Below are 27,903 nucleotides of genomic sequence, written 5' to 3'. Positions count from 1 at the left end.
GTCATAAAAAAATGGTTTTACAGGTTGGAAAAGAAATTTTTTCTTTTCTAGTTCAGAGGAGTTGACTTTCTCCTGAAATTAAAACATTAGTAAGATTTTAGGTTATTATGGATAATAGACAAACTTTCTATTTAATGCAGAGATCCCTTTTATAAAATCCATGATAGTTGATTATTTAACCTGTGCTTGAATAATTCTTTTGAGCAACTTATTTTTTGTATCAAAAACTACATTCTAATTTTATCACATTTTTCAATTGATACTTAAGTCTACTTTTTAATACTTTGATCTATCTTCTATCTCAGATATCTTTAATATTTGAAGGCAACCATTCCATCATGGTACCTCACCCTTTTATCCTCTCCTTTTTGGGTGTAAAGTTCTTCGTTACCTCTACCACTGTTCATGCGCCATGGCTTCTAGTTCTTTTGACTTCTAAGGTGTAGTCTTCTAGATATATTATGTAATTAAAATCCCTGTTACAGAAGAAGTAGCCAGGAATTCTGTGTTAAAATATCCTTTAGCTAGCATCACTTAATTTCCCCCCCATATTTCAGTCAAAATAGTTTGAAAGTCATTAATATGAAAAATTAAGTGATTTTATTCTAGAAAATAGAAGAGACTAATTAAAAGTGAATGAGGCCTGAAATAAAACAGGAATTTCATATATAAAAAAATGTAGATTTCTACTTTTTTACTTTCACTTTTTGATGACAAGGTCTGACTCTGTCACCCGGGCTAGAGTGCAGTGGCATCATCATAGCTCACTACAACCTCAAACTCCTGGGCTGAATTGATCCTCCTGCTTCAGTCTCCCAAGTAGCTGGGACTACAGGCATGTGCCACCAAGCCCAGCTAATTTTTAAATTTTTTGCAGGGATGGGGTCTCACTCTGTTTCTCAGACTGGTCTCAAACTACTGGCCTCAAGTGATCCTCCTACCTTGGCCTCCCAAAGTTCTGGGATTACACATACGAGACACTGTCCCTGGCTCCTTTCTTATACTACTTATCTATTTTTCAGTGATATAAACTTTCATCAAGCAGAAAGCCAATAGCAAATGTTACATTGTGTGAAAATGTTTTGTAAGATGAACAAGGTCAGTTTACTTTTTCCCAGTCCATCCTTATAATTTTCTTTTTGTATATCTATTGAGGGATTATCATTTCTAGATAAGGAATCATGGTTGGTGGTGGGGGTGATAGTTGGTGGGGCATGGTAATCTGGAAGGTATAATCCATTGTAAGATTGGATAGTATGAAGAGCTCTGCCTTTTTCAAGTTACTCAAAGTCCCTGGGCACCTGGCAAAGTTATTAGCCTTCATTCATGAAATGGTATAGGTCACTTTGGCAATCTCTCCGTCCAGGCAAGGCAAAGAACTCTATCTTCTTGAAATCATGATTACTGAGAAGGTATAACATCATGATCTTCTTTCATGGTGTCTGCAGAGTAAGCTATAGGCTTGTAATTGTCTACTTTGGGTATTGCCAGAATATCATGTAGAACTGTCACTAAACATAGCCCAATTTTTTTTTTCCTTAGTAAACTAGTCATTGGAACTCCCCATGAGAACATAGGTGCATGTTGAGGGAGAGGTGGGGAGATAATGTAGCAAGAATAGGGTCCATGGACATCTGGATCACTTGCTCATGCAATTTACTTGTGCTTTCAGGACCTGCTGAAGCCTGATTTTGTATATTCCACTTCCATTTTTTGATGAAGGTTAAAGTGCAGGCCCAAATTTAGGGTGTGGTGATTCAGATAGCGCCCAATTTATGATGGGAATCTCAGGTCACATGGTAACTTTATGGTCAGTGGTCAAGTATTCAGCGTGTACTAAGGCCCTATAGCATGCCAAAAGCTGTTTTCTCAGAAAAAGAATAGTAATCTCCAGAGGAGGCAGAGCATTGCCTAAAATACAATAGATAACGTGTTGTGATTTACCTATCAGACCCTGATAAAAGCTCCATACAGCATTCCTATCTGCCAGCGGGACTTTAAGCACCATTGGTTTAGTGGAGTCATATGACTCAAGTATCAGAATGGCTTGCAGGTCATCCTGGAAAAGTTGCAGTGCCTTATCTTGTTCTGAGTGCCACTCAAAACCAGAAGCTTTTTTGGGTTACTGGGAAAAGGGTCAGAGCAGCATGTCCAAATGAGATATATGCTATCTTTACAATCCAAACAGCGCCATTAGACTCTGTGTTTCTTTCTGAGTGGTAGCGGGAGTCAGGTACTTTGACCTTCACTTTGGAAAGGATATGAACTAGAATGATTTGTACAGTTTTACATGGTTGAAAAAAAGTAAAAAGAATAGTATCTTGTGACATTGTAAATAATATATAATTTGAATTTGTGTCCATAAATAATATTTTATTAGAAGATAGCCACACTCATTTGTTTGCATAATCTTTATAGCTATTTTCATACTACAACAGCAGAGTTGAGGAGCTGTGACAGAGGTGGTATAGATCACAAAACCTAGAATATTTACTATTTATCCCTTTATAGAAAAAGTTTACTGCCTCCTGCAATGTACAATTCTTGTCTAGTAAATTTGAAAAATCAAAATGAAATTAAAAAATATTTCTTGAGAATATGAAACACAAAAATTTAAATAAGTTCTAGAGACTTGAAAAATAAACAAGTGGAGAATAAATTTAGAAATGCTATAAAGGAATTATGCCTCCATAAGACTCTAGATCTATATTATTTTATAGGCTACTCCATTTAATATTTTATGAATCAGATGGTCTTCTTGACCTTAAACTGAAATATATATATATACACACACACAAGTAAAATTTAAGTTATGCTTGTTAATAAAAATACTAAAATTATCCCAATTTCATTCACAAAGTCCATAAAATCTTGCATCCCAAATGAAAAATTGAAAACAATTTAATGTTAAAAATTGGGGAATTGGGTAAATAAATCATAGTGCATTAACTAGTTGAAGAATTATAAAATAGTCAATAATATATAAATATAATCTTATAGTATGTAAGTTGCTAATGATATTAATATAATGTTAAGTGAAAAAACACCTTACATTGTTTCCCTGTAAAAACACATAGATAAAACAAAAAAAGGCTTATAAGTAAATGTACTGATGCTGATACTAATTTGGTTAGGGTAGTAAGATTAAATAAGGTTTTTTCACAAAAATCTATTTGAGTAAATATTTCATAATGTGATTCTAGTCAACTTATAATAAAAGAATTTTTTTTTTAATTTCAGGATATTATGGGGGTACAAACATTTTGGTTACAAGTAATGACTTTGTCTCGCCCAAGCCAGGGCTAGAGGCATGCCCTTCCCCCATACAATTCTTTAGTTGTGAGTTTACCCACCCCCACCCCCCACCTGACTGACACTCAGTGAATATTACTACCATGTGAGCACCTTAGTGTTGATCAGTTAGTACCAATTTGATGGCGACTACATATGGTGCTTATTTTTCCATTCTTGTGATACCTCACTTCAAAGAATGGGCTCAAGCTCCATCCAAGATAATATAAGAGATGCTAGATCACCATTGTTTTTTGTAATTGAGTAGTATTCCATAGTATACATATACCGCATTTTATTAATCCACTCATGGATTGAAGGGCATTTGGGATGTTTTCACATCTTTGAATTCTGAAAAGAAATTTTTAAATTAAAAATTTTTATATGAATTAGTGATAATTCACTTTTTTTTTTACAATGCATTTAAAAGCAAGCATAGATAATTTACCTTCTGATAGATGTTATGGGAAATTTTTTTTTGGATTATCTAGAATATTTTACTTGCCTCTACTAAAATTCATCATGCTAATTTTGGCTTACCCTTCTAGCACATTAAATATTTTTTTCAATGTTGGGTTATTTATTGATGATATTAACTTTGATTTCCTTATGACATCTGTAGATTTGATGAATATATCTTATACTTTGCCTTTATCCAAATTGTATATAAAATATTTACCACTAAAATGAAACCACTATTGAAGTTCTTGATTTACCTTCTAAAAAACAAATGCAGTAGACTCATCTCAGCTCTCATTTTTCTATCATGTAGAGTGTTTGACCTCTGCCTCTTAAAATTTTCTTTCTACTAGAGTACAACCCTATCCTACTTTTCTACCATTAATCCTACCACCTAAATGGAAACATTTGTTTAAAGTTGCATATCTTCTAAGAGCTCTTCTCTTTTTGTTATTTCTGTTGGGTAGCTTGCCCACTTCCAATTCTCTGAACAGCACGCCTGTGAAGATTACTTCCAAATGTTTATTTCAGACCATCCCTCTGAGCTCTGGACCTGTATGTCTAGATGTTTGTTTGGCATCTTCACCTGGTAGTTCTGCTGGAACTTAAATTTAGCATTTCCCAAACACTCTTCATATCTTTTGGTGACAGCATTATTCTTGTCATCTAACTTTGGAGCCATATTTGACCCTTCTCCATTTTCCTTTATCTAGTTTATCGTATTAGGTGAATTCCATCTAGGTAGCATTTCTTGGTATTTCTACCCATACTGAGAGACAGTGTGCAGATTGTTAAGGGTGTGGCCTCTGGACACAAACTGCTTAGTTCAAGTTATGGCTTTGCTTTGATCCAGCTTTGTGACTTTGGACAATTTTCTTAAGCTCTCTGAGCCTCAGCTTTCTCATTTGTAAATTGGAGAAGGTAATAATATTATTAGCATACATCTCATAGTATTATTTTGAAGATTAAAAGATAATGTATGTTTATGACCTCAGAAGACTGCCTAGCATAGTAAGTACTCAATAATCTAATTTGTTGTTATTATTTTCACTCTAAGTGCTACCATGTTAATTCATGCTCTTTTTATTTCTGATGTGGACTGCTATTCTATTATGTCATGTGAGGAATTCCCTGATCTTTGCAGAATAGGTCTATATTATTTTATTTGAGATATAATTTTAAAGTTTATATAAAATCCACTGAATTCTGCTAAGATTTATGCCTCATGTGACATCTGATTAACTAAATGGAAAAATTGCAAAGTGGAAACATTTTATTCTTTTCCTCCAGTGGGGCATTTAATGTGAGACCAGCAGATTACCAGGAGGCCTCAAAAAATCCAAGACAGTTGTACAGTTTGGAATGCAAAAATAAAATGAAACAGAGTGTTCACGTAATATCAACACAGGCAAAATTAGTTTGGGGAGAATTTACGGATCAGAAGATCCCAGAACAGGAAAATAGGAAGCTGTGGTGTAGCCTCTGGACATCTCTGTGAGGATTATTTGGTCATGCAACAACATCAAGTAATTCCTCTCTGTAGAGTCATACGCAGCCTGGATCACAATGTACAGCTAGAGACACAGAGTTCTCATTTCTGTTTTTCTTTCACTCATAGCCAACCACTTTTAACCTCACTCAAGCCATTAGCTCAAAATGAAAACCTTGTTTCTATAATCACTTTACATGCTGCTTCTGCTAATTTGTGAACGTTTATCTCTCGAAAGACATTTATGATTTTTCCCTATTCTCATTGTATATTTAATACTACTAATTTTAAATGGCTCTATTTTGAATTTCTGACCAAATGTGCATTTTAAAAGGGTGATTTTAAGAACATAGAAAGTGTTCCCACAGTTTTCAGTTTCTGTGAATCACACTTCCTTTTAAAATGGCACCTGGGAAATATTGACAGTTTTATTGTGTTCTTTTTCCTCTTGTCTTGTGGTTTATTTCTGTCTATTCTTGTCAGAATTATGAAAGATTTATCCATATGTCTAAGAATTGTGAAGTATTTTAGAGACTTTGCAGAAAGAATGATTGAATATTACGTAAAGGACTTTGTAAATTTATAGTAGGCCCATGGCAATAGAATTAAGTTTCTGCTAGAGCTCCCTGGTTCTGGGTATCATGGAAATACACCAACCTTGACTTGCTGATTCATTCAATATTTCCTATATCCAGAAATGGTGGACTGGCTCTTTAATTGTGCTGTCTATCCATTAAGGGGAACAGAAGGTGCATTTAAGCTAGTCCAAGATCAAGAATTCAGAAGCAAGTAAAATGTGATATCTATCCATTATTCGTCCCTGCAGTCCTTCTCTCTCCTTTCATGCTGATAATCAGTGCCCCATTCCTACATCATCCCTTATAAGTACCTTTGTCTCCTCCCAACAGCACTCAGGATTGAATGGTGGCAAAAGTAGAGATTATGGAGTTAGACAGACCTGAATTTTAACTGAGGGCTGCCATTTATTTGCTGTGTGATCATGGGTACGTAAGCTAATCTCTCAGTCTCCAGAAAAGGGGATGGTCATTAAGTGCTGCCATAGGTTGTGATGAGGATTAAAGAGGGAAATGTATATAAAAACCTGACCCTCAATGAGGTGAAGGAAAGACAGTGCTAAGATCTTAGTTTTTTGAGTTGGTCCTTGAACCTGCACTTCCCAAATCTCTCTTGGGAACTAATTGATTTATTTGGGGTTTTATTTTTGTTCTGGGTGTATTACTTCTCTTTTTCCAATGCAAGGCTTCCATTCTCAATCTCTGGAAATTTTACTTTATTTATCCTTTTGTTCTTGGCTAGGGGCTTCTGGAAGCTTTGTTTAATTGCCAAATCTTTAAGGAATTTCTGGGCAGAGGGACATATGTGTGGGAGCAAGGAGAGGAGTTGCGGGGAAGTGAGGGAAAATTTTTGCTTTAAATTTTGAGTCCAGAATCCCAGAGGAGGGTTGTGCTGACAACTGTTAAATCTTGAAGATCAGAACAGTGTTGTTGCTTCATGCATGGGGTAATAACTTGCTGCAGTCCTAGGACAAGACGATGTCATGTTTCATCAACTAGGGACAAACATCACAAATGTAGGTGCCACTCCATCACTTCCTCTCCATAATTACATTTATTTATCCACCTATAGTAATGTTAAAACTTTATCTTCTTGTTTAATTTCAATCCAGCTATTTAAAATACCTGCCTTTGTTCTATCTGAATAAGCATTGTCATGATTTAAAAGGTTTTATGGGTGGTAATATTGTTGCTAAACTTTAAAAGTGCTTATCATGTACAAAAATGTTCTTGGCTTCCTTTAATGAGAAGGAATTGTGCAAGTCAAGGTCTAGTGAAGAGATAAAAACCACAGTAGTTATTTTAATTGAGGATTAACATAAAAAATTGTTAAGTAGATACTGGAGAATTGAAAAGGCAGAAAACTGAGGTATAAAAGAGATATTAATTGCAAGAAGCAGCTCCCACTTTCAGGACTGGGGAATCAAAGGGTGATTCTGGAGGGAGTGCCCTGTGGAGCTGGGACTCAGACCTCTGGCTGTCAGGTGTTGGCATCTCTGGGCATACTGCTTTGGAAAATGTGCAAAAAGCTAAAAGTGGAACCAACTGCTGCTACTAGAATTAACTGTTACTGACAGAGTGAATAGTCACTCTGTTAAGCTGGGGTTAAGCTGGCAGGAACATCATGCAAGCAGGAAGGAGCAAATGTCTTTCTCTTTTTAAAAATTTTATATTAAATTGACAAATAATAATTGTATATATTTATAGGGTACAGTGTAATGTTCTGATATAGCTACAACCATGAATCCTCCCTCTGGCACACATGTTAGCAAAGCTTAACTGGTAATTAGCCAGAAAAGCTGAAATGTGGTTTGCAGATACCCAGCCCCAACAGGCCAAAGCAGATTTAGGGGCACGATGTGATGTTATAATGCATGTATACATTGTACAGTGATCAAATCAGGGTAATTACCATATGTAAATACAAAATTAGTGAACGAAAAAAATAAAAAAATAATTTAAAGGCCATCAGGTTACTTTGTTTTGGGTGTACTTTAAGACCCACAGAAAGGCTACCCTTAGGGATTCTAAGAACAATAGTGGCTTTTGGAGTTAAAAAAATGTGAGAGTGGTTGCCCAACTCTGTCAGATTCCCAAATCTGTCTAATTAAAATATAAGTTTGGGTCAGAGATAGAAATGAGCAGAAAATGGGAAAGATTTCTTTAATGAAGGACATTTCAAAGAGAGGTAATATTATTCACTGAAGTTTTGTTGACTATGTTTGTCTCTTCTTTTTATTTCAATCTTAATTGAATAGATAATGTTGTGTATGCACCTCAATTTAAGGACTTTTAAAATTTTCTTCTGCGTTCTTAAGAAAGTCTCCTCCTGCTTACAGCCATTCTCTTCTCTTTTCCCTTCCCCTCTTCCTCCTCTATCCCTCTTCCTAGACCCTCTTTACCTATTCCCCCCCGGCCCCCCCCCCCCGTTCCTTTTCCTTCTGTTTCTTCTCTCCATCTACTGTCTTCCCCTCTTCCCCCAATTATCACTATTTTACTTGTTAGCTCTTAAGTAGAGATGGGGTTTCAGACAGGTTAGATTTCATTCACATATTTTTTTTTCTGTGTGTACTAATTGTTTGAAAGAAGGCACTTCCTTGATTAGATTCTTTTTGACATAAAATCCAAAATGGTAAGAAGTTTAATTCACCTTTTATAAATTATTTGAAGGTAAGAGGGTATATTTAATTTCCAATCACAAAATAACAGTTTAAAAAGAATCTTTCCATTCTTTCTTTGGCACTTTCTGTCTCTTTCTGCAACTGCATATTACCAGTTGGTATCATGTTTTGGCAGATGTGCCCAGCTTTGCTCTATGATGTGACCAGAAAAGGGAGAAACACTTAGCGGATTGAGAATTCCCAGTTTTGGTTAAAAACATGGCCATACTTCTGGTACCTTCTTTTCTTTGCAGCACTTTTGCTTTGGAAATCGTTGTCTTTTGTGAATGCTGTGACGTACATAGGCTTATAGACAGAGTGATTACGTATGTACCAGTTAGTTTAAGCTTCACTCTAGGGACAGCCTGATGCTCTAATCAGGAAGGTACTGTTTGGGGATTATTATCTTTATGTTAAATGAGAATTCCATTATCCAGAGATAGCCACTGCAAGCACTTCTGTTATTTATACCAATATCTGACTTTGCTAATGGCATACTGAGTATCAGAAATAGGTTTCTCCTTATAAATAGTGGTTTGATAACAGCATGATGAATCTTGTAAATGGACTGTCAGTGGTAAAAATTAAAGGTATTTAGTATATATAAATTGACTAAAATGTTAGGATATAATAATCCAGTGAGGTCAAAAGTTTTTACAGCTAAGGATAGAACTCTAGGCTTGATTTTAAATCAGTTCTTTGTCCAGCCATTGATTTAGGAGTGTCTCTTGTTGTCTGACACTGACTATAAAGGAACAGAATCTTGCCTCTGGACTCTTGTGTCTGTGCTTCGGGCAGGGCTGGTTTCATGGGCATACAACCTGTGCAGCCTCTTGCTTAGAAGGGATCTGTGTTTGGTTTAATACTCTGTTGTCACTATCTTGGAATTCTTAATAATTTTGGACACGGAGCTCCATGTTTTTATTTTGCACTGTGCCCTGCAAATCAGTTAGCCAGAGTTGGCTGAGTTTTTAACCTTTCATGCAAGGACACCAGCAAGGACAGAGCTGGGACTCCTTTGAGCTTACACAATAGATTCAAGGAACTCTTGAGCCTGCTTATTTAATGAATTCCCATATATGGGGTAAAATCTGGTTTCAAACTTGCTTCAGTTAGACTCAGTGAAGTTAGGGGGAATAGCTAACCCTTTGCTCCTTCACTGACTGCCATTTTCTGTGAAAAAGAACCTTAAAGTTGTACAAGACAAATTTGGCTTAGATCAGCGGTATCATCTAGGTTTCAAGGGCTACATAGCTCACCACAGCATAGAGAAATAAAACTCCTGATATAGAACTTTTTGTAATTTTTGTGCATAAAGTTGTATCAAAAGGTTAAAGCACAGGCAGCTATGTGTGCTTTCAGGAAACTAAAACCAAATGATAAAAAATTGTTATTTTACTTACTTTCCTCAGAGCTAGACTTTGTCATCTTATGTCTCTGCTCCAATACACATTATCTCTGCATACAGGGAGACTGGAAACAGTAGTTTGGATTGTATTTTTAAACAGAGCAGTGATTTTTGAAAGGATCAGTGCATAGATCGTACCCTGAAAACTCAGCCTGAAAGTGAGATTTGATTTAAAACCTTGTGCATAGAGGCTGATTATTGCTCAGGAACATTGATTGAGTGATGGTCTGACAGGGATCCTGGGAGATAGGGCATGACTTAAACATTTTTTTTTTAATTTTAAGTAGGTCACATTTTTCCCCCTCTCTGTTATGGTGGTGATTTTTCTTTTGATTTGCAGGTAGAATGTGGACATATTTTCCGAATGAATGAAAACTCAGTTTGCAATGAGATGGCAAAGCCGCCTTCATGGAGAAGTACAGCCTGGGGACTCATAGAGGCCTGCCTCAGGCTAGACTAGAAATAAGACAGATTATGCTAGCTGGCCTCTAAGCAACATTTTATTGACCTGAAGCTTTTAATCCTATTGTGAAAATGTGTAATTCCTCTTTCTGCAAACCCACTAGTGATTGTTCTACCTGTTGGTCTGATTGTTGATGCCTTCTCAAGTACATCTTGCCTTTTTGCCTTTTTAAATGTTTTACCCTAGTGGACTGAAGAGCAAAGGAGCGTGAGTGACACAGCCCCACTCTTTCACAATTTTGCTTAGGGAACTAAAACAACATTAGAATATTTTCTGAAGCAATTTCCCCCCAAAACTCCTTGATGTCTGTCTTTTTCTTTAAAGAGCACATCATGGCCTTTGTAGAGGTGACAATGTGGACTTATGGTGGGACAAAGGCCTGCTGCAGGTCTGACTGGCATTAGGAAGTGATCAGTAAGACCCTTCTTGCTTCCTAAGAATATACCCACCATTTACCTGGGAGACTGTGACTGAATATAAAAGAGCACAGAAAGCACAATTCACCTCTCTCTACATTTTGAATGTAGATACTTTCTATTTGTTGCCTATTGCGTGAGAAGATTCATACTTAAATGGATTAGGTAAAACAAACAACAACAACAGGAAAACAAAACAACAAAACTTAAAAATCAACTTCCTCGATTTCTTCTTTGTGGTTGAAGTTATTGTGTCAGTTGTAGGGATATTCAGCCATTTAGAATAAAATAAACTTTTGCGTTTGATAGCTAAAATTATATTTTTTCTCTTTAATCAGCTTCTGTGGATTTTAAATAACAACATTTCAACCTTGTGTTCCTATGTTAATTTTAGAGATAATCAGTACAGCGGTTTCCTTCCCAACATGTATCCACCACTAAAAAGTCTATGAAGTTTATTAGACCTTTTTTACAACAGTCATGCAAAGAGAAAATAGAGTGCTTTATTTAGATAAAGGCCATATATTATCATAAGGAGAACATGTCACATATTGCAGTCAGCATTTTTAATAGCAATAATAAATATGGCAGTAAGTCAACGTTGAACACATAATTTAATACTAGTAATTATATACCCACAAACCTCATATGAACTAGGCTCATACTTTTAGTTCAAGCATACACAAATGTTTCACTAAGTGACTATGGGTTTTCAAATATTTCATCAGAAAGGTATTTTTTATTCCAATGTTGTATGGTGTCAGGTCAAAAGACTTTCTTCACAGTGCATTTTATCCAAGGGAAACCTTAATAAATAGATTTTATGAGAAAGTCACAAGGCCAGATATATTTACAACTCTGAACTGTGACCAAGTTAAAGAGCCTATAATGATCACATAAATGAAAAAACACGATTGTACAATCTTCATGGCTTTCACAAAAGTGTTTTTCCCCTAATACTGCAATTTTTATGCCTTTTTTTAAAATTTGCAAAACTAAAGGAGAATGTAAGGGAAAAATACAGTAATGAATGTTTCTAACTGATCATTTATATCTTTGTGGAATCTAAGACATATAAGAAAGGAGGAGGGAGGACATATAATACTCTTATTTTTTAAACTCTTTATTCTGAAATATTTTCAAATTTACAGAAAAGTTGCAAGGACAGTACAAAGAAATCTTGTTTAGCCTTCACCTAAATTCTCCAACTGTTAACATTTTAGCATATTTGCCTTTTCTTTTTTTTTTTTTTTTTTTTTTTTTGAGACAGAGTCTCACTCTGTTGCCCGGGATAGACTGATATAGTGTCAGCCTAGCTCACAGCAACCTCAAATTCCTGGGCTCAAGCAATCCTATTGCCTCAGCCTCCTGAGTAGCTGGGACTACAGGCATACACCATCATGCCCGGCTAATATTTTTCTATGTATATTTTTAGTTGTCCAGCTAATTTCTTTCTAATTTTTTTAGTAGAGATGGGATCTTGCTCTTGCTCAGGCTAGTCTCCAATTCCTGAGCTCAAACGATCCGCTTGCCTTGCCTTTTCTTTTTTTCTATCTAAATATCTGTCTATCATCTATCTTCTATTTATACTATCTATTGTCCATCTTTTATTTCCATTTGAGAATATGTTGCAGATGTGATGCTTTGTTATTTCTAAATACTTCAATGTTTATTTCCTACCCATTCATAATATAGCATATATATGTCAAAATTAGGAAATTGACATTAATACAAGATTGCTATATAATTTTTTTAAGGTTTATATTTAGGTCTTTGTATATGGTGCAAGGAGCAAGTCAAGGTTAAGTTTTTATTTTCTGTTTTCTTTTTTTGCATATGGATGTCCAATTGTTCCAGCACCATTTGTTAATGAGATCATCTCTCCATTGAATTTTTTGGCACACTAAAATGAAAACAATTGACCTTATTTGAGTGGGCCTGTTTCTGGAGTCTCTTGTAGTTAAATTGATCTATTATCTATTTATTTAGATCTATCTATTATCTAATTATTTATTTATTATCTATTTATTTAGACCACATTATTATTATTATTATAGCTTTATGTAATAGTATTTTGGGTGGTTTTATAACTTTATTTGATGCATTTGACAATGATCAGTGATTAGTTTTCATCCACATTGACTGTCTATAGGTATTTAAAAGTGGTAACAGGTACATAGGTAGCCAAAGTACAAACACTTGTTTGGTGAATGTTCATCCTTATGTTTTCTGGACAACTGCACATGGATATGGTATGAGACATTCCTTATTCCTTTGGCCCAGACAGCTTTGCTGAGTCTGGTATCAATGCACACATCTGGAGTCCCCATCTGCTTCATGGCAAATTTCCAGATCTCTTTGAGTGCCTGAGGGGCACGCTTCTTGAAGCCCACTCCATGGACACACTTGTGATTGTTGATGGTCAATATTGTCAGTCACCATCTCATTGATGGCAGAACAGCCCTGCTGCTTCTTGCTGTCTTTCTTTGTGGGACCCATCTAACAGGGCCCAGATTGGAAAGGAAAGCTATAATAAGTCTTAAAATCAGGTAGTGTATATGAGTCCTTCAACTTTTTTCTCTTGTTAAAGTTTTACAGGTTTTAGTCTAAAAATATTATACAATGTTTATATCTAAGTATTTTGTTTTATATTGCCATTATAAATGGCACTTTTAAAAATTATAATTTCATGTGGTTCATTGCTAGCATATATAGTTTTTATTTGTATACTGACCTTGTATCTTGCAGTTATAATAAATGCACTGATTAGGTCCAGTGGCTTTTTTTTTTCTTTTTTGGTAAATTCTTTGTGAAATTCTGCATAGACAATCATGTTTTCTAAGAATGGAGAACATTTTATTTCTTTTATTTCATCATGTGTGTTTTTTATTGCTTTTTTATTCTATTGTTTTAGCTAGGACCTATAGTATGATATTGATTAGGATGGAGAGAGCATTCTTGCCTTATTTTTTTCCTTAAAAAGAAAGATTCAGTATTTTCTGTATGAATTTAGATCAGGTTTTAAGTACTCTATCAATTGAGGAAGTTATCTGTTATTCTTAGTTTTCTTAGAGTTTATATCATAAATGAATAATGTATTTTGTAAAAATGCTTTTTCTGCCTCTATTGAGATCATCATTTATTTTTTCTTCTTCAGTTTATTTATATGATGAATGATATTGATTGAATTTCAAATATTGAACCAACCTTGCATTCCCAGTATAAACTCCACTTGGTCATGATGTATTGTCATTTTTATATGTTTCTGAATTTGATTTGCTAATATTTTGTTTTGATCTTATTTTCATGCCCATGATTATGATGGATAATGGTCAGTAATTTTATTATAAGGCCTTTGGTTTTGGTCAGGGGCATACTGCTTTTTCAAATGACTTGGAAATTCCTGCCTTTTCTTTATTTTCTGACAGAATCTATGCAGAATTGGTATCATTTCTTCCTTAAGAGTTTGATAAAATTTACTAGTGAAGTCATCTGGACCTGAGCCTGTCATATCCATTATAAACCATGAGACAAATAGGAAATCTCAAAGGAGTTTAGAGGATTCCTTGTCTCCTACTTTCCAGCATATTACTTAGAAGTTTACTACATGTTTACCCATGTGCTTCCATCTCCTGGACTCTGAACTACTCTTTATGCCACTATCTGTCATATTATTTTATAGCTGTTTTCCTTGATTCCATCTGTCAGCTGGGTACAATCAGGTTACTGCTTTTATTTTATACTACTTAATTCCAGGGTTCTCTACCAATTTGTAAGATTAAGTGAATTGCTCACAATGACAAAAGTTAATTATAATGGAGGTAATTTATAAATGCTAAACATCCAGTTCATCCCATTATTGTATGCTACTTTCTAATCTAAGGGCTACCTAGCAGGAGTTAAGCATTTGTTCCTTTTTGCTCATATTGAATAATGTCTAGATTTGAGAAGGTTTAAATATTTAATTTTTAAAAATCTGCATTTCTTGAATCAGACTTACACCTGCATTATTAAGTGAACCTTGCTATGTGTGTCTTACTTCATGGAATCAATTTTCAAAAGGAATTAAACTCTCAGAATAGATAATTAGGAGAACTGTGTTCATGTGGATAGAGTTGAAGTTCTAGAACGTTTAAATGATTAAGAAGGCTTTTTATAATGAATCCATATTTTGTTCTGGAGACCCATGAATTCAATGGCAAGAACTAACTGTATAATATGGTAAAATCAGGGCTCGGTGGCACCAAATGAATAAAAATATTTACTTCCTTCTTCATACTGTTAGAATAAACTAAAATAAATTAGCATATTGAGTCTCCATCTGAGATTTGGCTCTGAACAAATTGTTTGCTTAGTGGTAGAATGCATGGTACTGCTCTTTGCCTTTGGTATTTTTTCCTTCAATATTAGAAGAGAAGAATGATACCTTTTTTATTTTATGGTTTTTCTGAATACATTTTTCTGTTCTCTTTTAAGTAAGAATGAGGTAGGTAATGTGTGGTTGAATATATAGCAAAGACGTAATAACTATATCAATTAAAAAATGTCTTGCAGTGATTCTTAATTCAGAAACTGAACAAAGTCTTTGGTTTGAAAATTAAACAAATCTCTTTTATTGGCATGAATTTTCATGTAATCCTTGACAGCATAGTTTGGTTGACAGTAAAAAAGCATGGGATAAACAAATAAATAAAGATAGTTGATGCTAATGAAATAAGGCATTAGGATATAAATCTGGGATCTTTGTCCTTATCTTAGTTTATGAAGTTCCTAACTGTATATTAAATGGTAATTATGAATGTTACTTTCAATTTAGCAAATACATTTAATAAATTGTTTTAACAAATGTAAAGTATCATTGTGACAACCAAGTCTTATTATAAATAAGTCCATGGTATGTGAATAAAGGAGGAAAGTAGTAATACGGAGAAAACTAAAGAACTAGAAGGGATTGTGGATTTCAGTGGTACTTCTGAGTGATGGGGAGGTATGAGAAACATTTTTAATCTCTTATTCATCAGCCTGGATCCCCAGTCCCAGCCTCACAGAAAGACAAGAAGACCCATTTCCTTTATCATTGCCTTAGAATTCTAGCCAGATAGGATGAGTCCAAATGGGAGAAAACGTCTTGCCCCTAAGGTTCCTTAAGGCTCCTTAACTTTTGGCTTGTAATGCTTTGTATTATGTTGGTTTACCAGATTTGCCATATAAATGTGCTTGCTTTAACCCTGCCCTGAGCAAAAACCAACTGATAGTAAGGAGAATATACTCTAGGGTACAAATTTTTCAAAAACTTTTAACTCTGCTGTGATAATGACAAATTATTTAAGGATATGATATCATGAGCATCAAAAAATAAAATAAATATAATAAAATGTTACTGGTAAAGATATTTCCACCTGTGTGACCCTGGACAAGTCTCTTAAACTTTTTGTCTCAATTTTCTCATGTGTATTGCGAAGTGTTTGAACTTCCTGATTGCTGTGGTCTGAGCATGCTATGATTTTAGGCTTTAAGAACACAGAGAGCTTTAAGAGACTTTGGGGATTTGAAACAAGAGACATGAGGGTGTGACTTGGTGCAAACAATAAGACTAAATACCAAAATCGAAATGTGTTGTGCATGAAAGACCTGAATTTGTGGCTATTTTTGCTGGTCAGTAAGGGAGGAAAGCCTTAGGGTAGAAATTTTCTTTATTCAGACCACAATCTGAATGTCTTAAAAATGCATTCATATTTGGAAGATTTATATTTTGGTGAGGAGAGAAGAATCAGATAAGTACATGTGTATGACTCCAAGTAAGATGTGAAACGAAAAAATAATTAAAGGTCAAGTCGCCTTTCCCATATATTATAAGAAAGGTAGTACCAGGAGGGGATTCCAAGTATATTTTAGGAGTAAAAAAACCTCCATGAAGCCACATTCCTAGACTCAGTGTGTATAAATATAATATAGAAGAATAAGGTTTTTTTTTGGTACATTTGACAGTATTATGGGGTCCTAGCTGGAGCTCATTCTTGATTGTAGCTAATTTAGACATGTCTGAGGCTATCTGGAAACGGTGGAATTTGCCTGCCAAGTGTTTGTGTGTAAAGAAATTTAGGATTCTTTTTGGAAAGAGCCCATCCCAAAGGAAGAAGTCAGCCAGAGGAGCTGACCCAAGCACAGCCTCAGTCATCAGAGGCATAGGGTTCTTTTATGTTTGTCTTGATACCTGTTTCAGAGATATACATTCCTGGATGCAGAGTACAAATGGAAAGAGCTGTTTTCACTAAGAGATTATTTAGGATGTGCATGTCTAAGTCAGGATTGAGTAGGTTGTATCCGATGAGATATAAAGGGGAAGAAACACATTCTCCTTAAATTAGCTTCAAATGGAGTGTGAGTCCTGTCTCTCCTTGGCTTCAGCAAGTGAGGTGGCAGGTGCTAAAGACAATGCAGCATAGTGGAGGGGCGAGCACATGCAGCGGTGCCAGTGGGAGTGGCAAGTTCAGTAGGGCATTAAGTATGAGTCCAGGTGATGAACAAGCAAGACTGCAGTGTCCAGAGGATGTTGACTGGTCTAAGGACACCAGATGCAGAGAATCCAATGCCTCAAACATTAGAATCAATAAAGATATTCAGCTGTGAGAGATAACAAAAGTAAAAAGAATGGAAAATTTATTAGCAAATGATAAAAGCATACATAATTAGTGCTAATAGTATGAGAGAAGAGCACGATTATTAAGCAATAATAAAACATTCTATATTGAGATTTTTATAGAGTGTCAATAGGAAAGAAATGAGAATGATGGCGGGATTATGAAGAAAGACAGTTGATCATGCACTAAAAGACAATGATTATAGTTTTATAAGATATGTTTTAAGAAAGAATATTGCACTGAAATAGAGGAAAAGGCAGCAGTGGACAAGAAACTCCTAAGCCAGGCACTGTGCTAGAAGCTTGAAATGTATGATTTCATGTAATGCTCTTATCAAACTATTTGCCTTAAGCACAGCTGCTAAATATCAAAGCTGAATTTGAACCCATTTGTTCTGACTCCAAAGCCAATGTTTCCCTCTCCCTTCCTTAGAGAAAGAATGAGGACTTATGCTGAAATTTCAGTCAAAGGCTAAAGATAAAAGTGATCTAACATCAAGCATAGTTCAAGAAATGAACAGCACAATCGTGTTGTAGAACAGGGGAAATGACTCTGGCTCTGATGTTCTTATTTTTGAGTTCAGAAAGACTTTTGCGGTTTGTCTAAACAATCTTTTGGCTGCTGTTTTCATTGACATATGGAAAAAAGTGAAATAACCAGTAAAATTAAGTCAGGAGTCTTAACCAAATATATTTTTAAAAGGGAAAGAGGAAGAGGATTAGAAGATAGAGGACGACAGCATCACCAAACACGCATTGCCTGGAGAGATCTGATTTTAAAGACCACTGGGGAGAATAGGGCACGGAAATTCCTCAGGGAGGAATGCACAAATAGGTGCTCTGTGAGCTATGTAGGAACAGAAAAGGGCTGAATGGATATTTGGTTATATATAAGAAAAAGCTTTTGTTGAGACATGCCACGAAGAAATGGTGTGCCTGATTACCTATTGAAAAACATAAAACCTTACAAATCAATGCAATCAGTTCTACCACAATTAGGTAAACATTGGCAATTTGATCCTAAAATTCATATAGAAATGCAAAGAGCTTAAAATAATTAAAAATATCGAAGAAAAAGAAAAAAATATTTCAGACTTTACTCTATAATATAATTAAGATATTGTAGTACTGGTGCCAGGATAGACTAATAAACCAATGGACTAGAATGAGAGACCAGAGGCGCCACACTTGATGCATGACAAAGCTGACGCTGCAGAGCAGTGAAAAAGGACAATCTCTTCATTAAATGATGGTGGGTTAACTGGATACACATATTAAAAAAATAAAAATTGACCCCTGCATCAAACCACATACAAAAACCAATTTCAGATTGATTGTTATTAAAAACAAGAGGTAAAACAATAAAGCTTCCAGAAGATGTCAAAAGAGATAACGTCACAATATTAGATTAGGCAAAGATTTCTTAAACAGGACACATAAGCATTAACCATAAAGGAAAATATTGGTAAATCAGACTACATTTGATTAGAAATGTTTGTTCATTAAAAGATACCAATAAGAAGTGAAAAGGCAGGCTCATAATAGGAGAAGATATTTGCTATACATTTGGCACAGGGTGTTGTTATAGAAACTGGGAAAGAATTAGATATTCAACTGACAAATAATACATAAAGAACTTTCATGAATCAATAAAGAAAATTAGAAAAGTAGACAAGAAGTAGAAAGAATAGGGACTTTACAAGAAGATATCCAGTTGATTAAAGAATATATGAAAAGATGTTCAACTTCATTAGTAAACAGAGAAATGCAAATTAAAACCACAATGAAGATACCTCTAACATGTGCCAGGATGGCAGACAAACAAACATAAAACTGATAATATCTAGTGCTGATGAAGATGTGGAGCAACTGGAACTCTTGTTTAATGCTGGTGATGCAACTTTTTGGGGAAGTGTTTGGAAGTATCTGTTAAAATTAAAGACACGTTTTTATTATCTAGCAGTTCTGCTCAGTATATGTTATATAGCAGTTGTTCGTATATTTCCATTCTGATAATGGGAGAAAAAGAGTGAATGCTTAAAATATATTTAAAAAACCAGATAAAACAATTATAACTGCCAACAAAATGTTTCTAAATAAGGGAAGAATATAAATAATATTAAAAACCTAAAGTAGAGATTAGAATAGTAAGAATATTTGGTGTACTCGTTCAGGGAGGAGGGTTAACAAGATTGATCTAGTGCCAGTTCCTTTACTATGATGAGATATGAGCATAACCAGCACAGTAGGTGATTCTGCCTTTGGACATCTCTTTGGCCTCTGCTAACAGTGGTTATACTTTATGAGTCTGTTAGCCCAGTTTGTGTTCCTGAACATCTTATTTCCCTAAGAACCCTGACCACTGTTAGCCAAGTTGGTGTTCCTGAACTTCCCACTTCCCTAAGAACCCTACCCATAAGCCATTTGGATCTGTCCTCTCTTACGTTTCTCTCTCTTCTCTTCCCAGGAGTACACTCACTCCATTTTGGTCACTACTGGCTAATTTGCAATTTTGAGAACACCAAATTGTATAGATATCATCTCAACAGAAATTGTACCTTCAGGGAATCTATTTGCAATAGTATTTTTAAATTCTTCTGGTCTACTTTTATAAACAAGTGGGAAGGAAATGATCCACTGAAGTGCAAAGAGTTTCAAAAACAGGAAAAAAAAGAATCATTCAGTGGGAAGAATGGACTAGAAGGATGAAGAAATGAAGGTTATAGTCTGGAAGCCTAATGCTGGAAAGCAGAGTACACAGCCAGAAAAATTTCAAAGGAAGGTGGCAGCTTATACAGTAAGAATAATTTTAACATAAGGCTAAAGACATTAAAAGAAAGCTTTAGGAACCTGGAAAAATTAAATAATAGGGTAAAGTACAACTGTTGTGTGGGGATGTCCTGTTATAACAGATTGCTCTTTCAAATGGTCATAAAGTTATGAGTCAGGAAAGAATATTCTCTCAGAAGAAGGTGTAGGAACAATGAGACACAGTAACACTCTATGTCTAAATGTGCAAGAGCAAGTGACTTGGGAGGAAAATATATAAATTGTTATTTGCAAAGAATCTATTTCTTTAAAGGTAGAAAAAGGAAGAATAAAGAACTATGATTTACGTGCAGAAAACATACTGAAAAAGTTAAAACTTACGTAGAGAAAACAATAATAAAGAGAAATGCTTTATATTTACATGACACACAGAGTCCATATCACATTTTCACTTTTAACACTTTATGGTTTTCTAGGCTCAAAACATCTCACCCCATGAAGGTTGGCTTGATAAGTGTTTCCACCTCTGAAAGAAGTGACTTAAAGCAATGTTTCACATTGATTAGTAGCCTGAACTGCCTGATATTGAGGATAGTCCTGCTACTTCCTAGCCTTGTTACCTTGGGCAACGTAGTTTACCTCTATGTGTCTTGGTTTTCTCAACTGTGACATGGAGATAATAATATAATTGACTTCATGGTTTTGTGAGGATTAAATTTTATTTAATTATTAAGAGCTCAGTCAATATTAGCTTTTATTATCCAAAGCTATACTGCTCATTAGTGTCACAGCTCCAAGTTTTCTGCCTCCAAATACAATGCCCCTTCCTGGGCACCTTTTCACCTCTTCTCTAAAATGAGTTAGATTCTAGGCCTCTGGCCCAAAGTTGAGGCCTTGAGAGTGAGGGCCAAAATGTGAGAGGACAGTCTCCAAAGAATCGGTGCAAAGATGAAGCATGATCCGACTTCCAAGCAGTTGATCTAGGTTGGCAAGAATCAGTCCAAAAACATAAGGCCCAGAGGGGCAGACAGAGAATAAGAATCAGGTCTAAAATGTGTGCTCTGTAATAGAGATCGAGTAGGATAGCAATAGTAGGTTTGTGAAGTGAAACTAGTAGAAATCCCTATGGCAGTGGTGTAGATATTTTATTATTGTTACTTTTGGGCAGTGGAGATCCAGCTGTAAATGTTTATGGAATAATGATCTACTTGGCTTCTACCTCTGGCAGCTGGGACCACGTAACACTTACCTGCAGGTCTAACCTTATCTCAAATTTCTGTGCCAATTTTGGCCCTTGCCAGGAGATTCTATGAGTCCAGTAACTAATTATCTAGTATCAAGTGATTGCTAAGGTAGACACAATCTGATGCTATGCCTTGTTTTCCTAAACAAAGCCCTTCAATATATTAGTTACTTGAGATTTAATAAATTTCCTTGAGAGTGGACAGAGTGGATGTGAAATGTGAACTCTGGTTACTGAAGCTGTGCACCCACAGCCTACAGCTGTATCTCTCTGAAGTGTAACTCTGCACATCTGTCCTAGGGTTCTGTCTGTTGCCTGCTGTCCAGCTCACTCCACTGCCAGGACTGTCCCCTGTGGCCTACTCACTGGAACTATGTGGTTATGCTGGCCTACTCCTTTTGAATTATTTGGTCTCTTTGACATGGCCTTTTTACTGAGACCCATTGCACTGAAGATTAAACATTTCTTTAGTTATACGATGTCTTAATATTAAAAAAAATTTCTGTAAACATTTCTGTATGTCAGGTCCACTGCTTTGTACACATTTTCTTATTTAATTTTCCGCAAAAAACTATGATGTAGGTACTAGATGGTTAGGCTCAGTTTTCAAATGGAAAAAACTAAGGCTCAGTGACGTTATGAAATTTTCCAAGGTCACACAGCTGGTAAGAGAGAAATTTGGTATTAGAAACTAGTAACTCCAAAACTTGAGATCTTAAACATTGTGCTATATGTCAGTGATATAAGAAATAGTAAAAGAAAGAACATGTGGAACAATTTGGGAGAAAGTTGCTCTGTAAAGACAAACCATTATTATTTTCATTAAAACTAGATTTTCCACACTGATGCTCATTGTTTCCACCAGAAATATCACTGAGATTCTTCTTTTATTTTTTGACATTACACTGTGTCTAAAAGGAAGATGAAAATAGTAAGGAAAGAAGACCTTCTTAAAAACTATTTTATAGTCAGTTTGTTGGATGCTATTAATAAATAAATGAGAATTCTTGATACCTGTGGAATAACTCATTGTAATCAAGTATTGAGATGTAGCCACAATAGACTACATCTAGATACAAATAGTCACAACCAATATTGACTGAATATGGAGATAGAGTATTATGAGTTATACTCTATTGAGGACATTTATAAGTTAAAGAGATAGTAAAGTTCAAAAAGTCTTATGTATCTTATATTACCTTGTTATATTTAATAAAGGGAGACCCTTAAAGAAGAAAAACTAGAACAAATAATAGGATTTCATTGGTTCCGAACCCAAAACAGTTTTTCTTACTTTTTAAAAAAAATTCATGAGCCCCTTTATAAAACCAATAAAATCTATACACTCTCTTTGAAAGACATGAAATCCATATCATCCCACAATTTATCATACAGTTTTATGAACTTCTCTGAAGACTATTTATGGACTCCAGGCCATGAATCAAGAGTCCTTGGTTTTGAAGAACTCTTTTTGAGTTGGGAAGAGCTATAGTTTGGATACAGCTGGTTAGGCCCCATCAAGTCTTATGGTGAAATTTGATCCCCAATGTTGGATGTGGGGCCTGATGGGGAAGGTTTTTGGGTCATGGCAGTGGATCCCTTATGAATGGCTTGGTGCCATCCTTGTGGTAATAAGTGAATTCTCATTCTTAGTTCCTGTGAGAACGGCTCGTTGAGAAAAGCTTGGTACTTTCTCCTCTCTCTCTCTCTCTCTCACTTCCTCTCTTGCCATGTGATCTCTGTGCACGGTGGCTCCCCTTCACCTTCTACCATTAGTAGAATCTTCCTGAGGCCCTTACCAGAAACAGATGCTGACACCCTGCTTCTTGTACAGACTGCAGAACTATGAGTCAAATAGACCTCTTTTCTTTAAAAATCGCCCAGCCTCAGGTATTCCTTTATAGCAACATAAATGGAATAAGACAGAGGAGAATTCTAATATTACGATTAAATCCTAACGAATACCTCTTCTCTTGCCAAATGTTCTAAATAGCTGTGTTATTAATGACTTGATTAATGCTCACTTCCTTGTAAATAAAATGGCTGCTTCTGCCTCAGAATCTGAGGTTTTTCATAACAAATGGCAAGTATAGATCTCACACTTATTTATTCTGTACTTGTTCACATTTTTGTATAGGTAATCTTTCTCCCAAATTCTGCTGAGAAATTTTGAGATTCTGAGAGATTCTGAGATTCTGCTGAGGAGATCTTTTAAAATCTATCATTGTGGCTGTCTTTTTGAATGAAATATTTTTTCCTTAAGCCACAAACTTACTCCAGGTTGTACCATAGAGACATTTTCATACATCAGGCAACTTTTGGGCCCTAAATCTAATAGTTATCAAGCCAATTGCCAGGCATGATAGGATCTAGAAAGTTTATCCAGTTTTATGAAATCTGTCAGTCATCTCTGCTATTTTTATATTAAATTAATGCTCTGGGTACCTCTTCAAAATCACCCCTTGAAATATTTCTTGAACATTTATTCTCATAGCATTCTTGTATAACTAAATTCTTTCTGGTCCTTCCCCCCCTTCCATTTAAAGTGAGAAAGTAAAGGCACAGCCTTATGGCACCCAAGTATAGACTGACGCTGTTTTCAGTCCTTTCTCAACCTTAGGTCAGTTGATTCTTTAGAGTCGTCTTTGGCTATATCCTTTTTAGGCACATAAATTTTATATATAAATGAAGTTTTATTCACATACCTGAATGCTGGCTTTGAAACATGTCTGCATTTTCGTGAGCTAAATGAGGAAGCCTATTTTCCCCTCCTCTTTTTCTGGAACGACACCAATATTTCCTCTCATTTATAGATTTATCTGTGATACAATGATAAATTTGAGATTCTTTTGTCAGTGGAGAGAAACATTTGAATAATTGTTTAAGCCAAGCTTGAGCCCATCCTCCGAAGTAAGGTATCACAAGAATGGAAGAATAAGTTCCACATGGATTCCCCATCAAATTGGCACTAACCGATCAACACAAAGGTGCTCATACAGTAGTAATATTCATTGGGAGTTGGGGGGATGGGTGTGGGTAAACTCTCAACTAAGGGACGTGGTGAGCATTGTATGGGGTAAAGGGCACACCTCAAATCCTGGCTTGGGTGAGGCAAAGTCACAACATGTAACCAAAATGTTTGTACCCCCATAATATCCTGAAACAAATAAAACAAACAGATTAGTATTAAGCTCCCATGTGGACAGGGAGGTATAGGTAGATGCAATGACACTTTCCTCAGTATAGGTAATAGATGATATGATAAGATGGATAGGGATGGGTTTGACAATGGGAAATACAAAGTTCAGTGATTTACATTAACAAAGATTTGTATTTATCTGAAAATACCATATATGTATACCCCACAACATCCCCAGTAAATTGTAAATTAAAAGAGGAAATGGAATACATTTAGTTTTTGGAAAGTTAGGGAGTAATAACTGGCTTGAACCACCATTTTTGTAGGTGCTATATAAACTTTTCCATCTACTACTGCCAGTGAACCTGGGCTCTGACATCAGTGCTCCTGTTCCTTCATTCCCACTCTTCTCTTGAGAAGATATTACTAAGGAGCTGAGCCAGGTCATTGGAAAAGGGTATATAAAGGGTCTATGGATATATGATGTATATATATGTGTGTGTATATCTCTCTATCTCTCTCTCTCACACACACACACACACACACACATACACACACGGCAGTTAACTTACTTTCTAAAAACACCTTAGGGAGAAAATGCAAAAAAAAAAAAAAAAAAATGCAATGAAGAGGAGACTATATTGTCATTCTGACATTCTAGATCAGATGAATCAGTGCTTGGCTGGGGACACCAAACATACTTTCCAGTATGGCCCAACCCAAGATGCATTACCAAATCTGCAGACATGAAAGGTCAGTGTGGTCACCCACTAGGACAAACAGATCCTGTGCACACGCAATTCTAATTAGAGTTTCAGGGCCAGAAAACAGCCATTTTTACTTGATGGTGATAGTTTTATTGATTCCTTGACAATTCAGTGACACTACAGAGGATATTAGGTGAAGAAGAAGCACTCCACAGGATTAAAGGAAGAGGGCAGCTCTCTGTTTTAAAGAAACAGGTAGCCTATCTTTTCAGAAACTCTTTACTAGTGGAGTTTGCACAGTTAAGAATGTTTTAAGTCTCTTTCTGGCCGTTTTATAATTGCTATGTTAAGGGGTGATTTACTACATATGGCTTTCAAAATTGAAATGGACACTCAATTTGTCTTGTCCCTACCCAACTGCACCTTAGGGGAGGGCAGGTGCCTTCCAGTGAGAAGCTCTGCACCAGTAGGTCAGGTATCCTCAGGTGTCTCTGGACAGGCTGTATTCATTCTCATCTATGGCAAACATTTTTGAGTCAATTTATTACCTTTACAAACAATTTGAGCACTGCTTTAGGTGACAGAACTGGGATTTGAACCTAGGTTTGTCTAACTTAGCAGACTAAATGCATAACATCTATAAGTCAGACGGATGAGTTAGAGACCCTGTTCTGTCACTATCTAATTTTATTAGTTTGTGCAAGTTATTTAACCCTTCTGAAGCTGTTTCTTTTTCTTTACATTTATTTGTGATAGTAGCTCAAAAGATTGCTGCTTCAATAAAATAAGATCAGATATAGAAAACATTTTATTCAGTGCCTGGCGTAGAATAGACACTAGACAATTGATAATGAATATTGTTGCTTACAGAAGATCATGTAAATATACTTAGTAACTCTGAAGGTCTTTATTCTCTGCTTCCCTACCCTTACCATATAACAAAATCTTTAAACTCAGTCACTAATATTTTCTAGTATGTAAAACCTTAATAGATTTTAGTAATTTGAATAGTTAGTATACATCAACCAGTGAAAAATAGGTATTATAAAGATAGGAAGAAAGAGGAGGAAAGAACAAGGAATAAGCTGTTAAAAAAAAGTCTGTCCTCTTATCTCCAAACTTTAGATTGAATGAAACGTAAGATTTTGGACAAAATTGGTAAATAATGAAAATAAAGTTTTGAGAGTCATTGAGCGTCACACTTATGAATAAACGTTTTCAGGATTTGCTGTGCACAACAGATTCCTTTGGAAGGCGAGGTTGTTGTTGATGGCTTATGTTGATTTGCTTAGATTTGTTTTCAGTCTGAAACTTCACAGGGGACATTTAATAACATCTTATGATGCAAGCTGTGGCATTTGTCATTCTTTCTGAATGGATGAAGTGCTTGTGTTATTGGATCAGGTTTATTTTTTTAGATATTGGGGATTCTTGGTGACTCATTGTTTTCTTCAGTGTAGTCTACTGGAAGTTGGAATCATATTGGCGTATGTTTGCTTATTAATTCTGCTACATTCCAGTAGTGATAATTTGAACAAAGTGATTAACTTCCCATAAACTCTGTTGTGTTTTTTTCCCAGCTTTACACTGAAAATAACAATACTTTGCCCTATTGCTGTGAGGAGTAATGAAATTAAAATAAGTATGAGGAGAAGAAAGTAGGGAAGTATATAGATCCTGAAATATTAAAGAGGTAAAGGTTAGTTCATATTCCTCTAAATTATAACCAAAATATAATGTACCAGATATACCTGCCTATTACTTGCCTGTTAATATAAATTTAAATTCTTCTCATAGTACAGTTTATAAGGTACTATTTTAGAAATTGAGGTGCTTGAAAAACTTTTCACATGTAAGAGCTAAGTAAAAGTATTATATTTTTGAAAATTGTTAGGACAATTGTGTAGAGTTAAAAGAGACTATGTATCTTAATAAATTTAGTTAAGGAGTCAAGAGACTACTACTATCTTCTACTTTTCTGAGCTATTTATTTTTTATGCATAAATTAGTTTAAACGAAAAAAACATCTGATTCATCACAGATGACAGGCTGAGCCTAAATGTATTCATTTTTTCTCCCTAATTGATGCATTATTTTAATTCAGTCTTTAATTCCTCTGGAATCCAAATATTACAAATTGAGGATAAATATATTTTAAATACTTGGACGACAATTTTATGCACGTATTTTTTTCTTTTATATGTGCAGTTGGGACTTTATAGTCCCTATTTCCAACTCTTGTTTTTGACATTTCTGTGGTTTTGTGTTGCACTCTAGCAGATCTCTGAACTGAGAAGAATTAGAAATAGTAACTATGGTATAAAAGCCAAAAGGAGAACATTCAACTCAGGGAATTTGTGAAATGCCCTTTATCTGAATGTGTGTCTTAGGCTGGCATATAACAAACATTGTCAGGAGTTGATGTTGACGCATGATTTGTCATACGATGCTCTGGAAAGTAGGATATTACAAAACAAGTAAAAATAGAATAAAAATTTCTATTTGTTTAGAGACAGGAGAGGAGTGTGTGTGTGTGTGTGTGTGTGTGTGTGTGTATTTCAATTTTCTCTGGGCAGGCATTGAATATTAGTGGACAAAGCTGGGTTTCAAGTTTGGTAGTGATAGCAGGAGGTTTCCTCAAACA

General features: G+C 35.3%; 1 pseudogene; it reads right to left on the bottom strand.

Annotated features, from left to right (window-relative positions):
- Window positions 1–12,883: 12,883 nt before the first annotated feature.
- Window positions 12,884–13,260, bottom strand: LOC138398990 (large ribosomal subunit protein eL31-like; annotated as a pseudogene).
- Window positions 13,261–27,903: the final 14,643 nt, after the last annotated feature.

This window comes from Eulemur rufifrons, chromosome 18 (assembly GCF_041146395.1).
Source record: "Eulemur rufifrons isolate Redbay chromosome 18, OSU_ERuf_1, whole genome shotgun sequence".
Lineage (NCBI taxonomy): Eukaryota > Metazoa > Chordata > Mammalia > Primates > Lemuridae > Eulemur > Eulemur rufifrons.
This window is presented reverse-complemented; position numbering and strand designations above follow the sequence as displayed.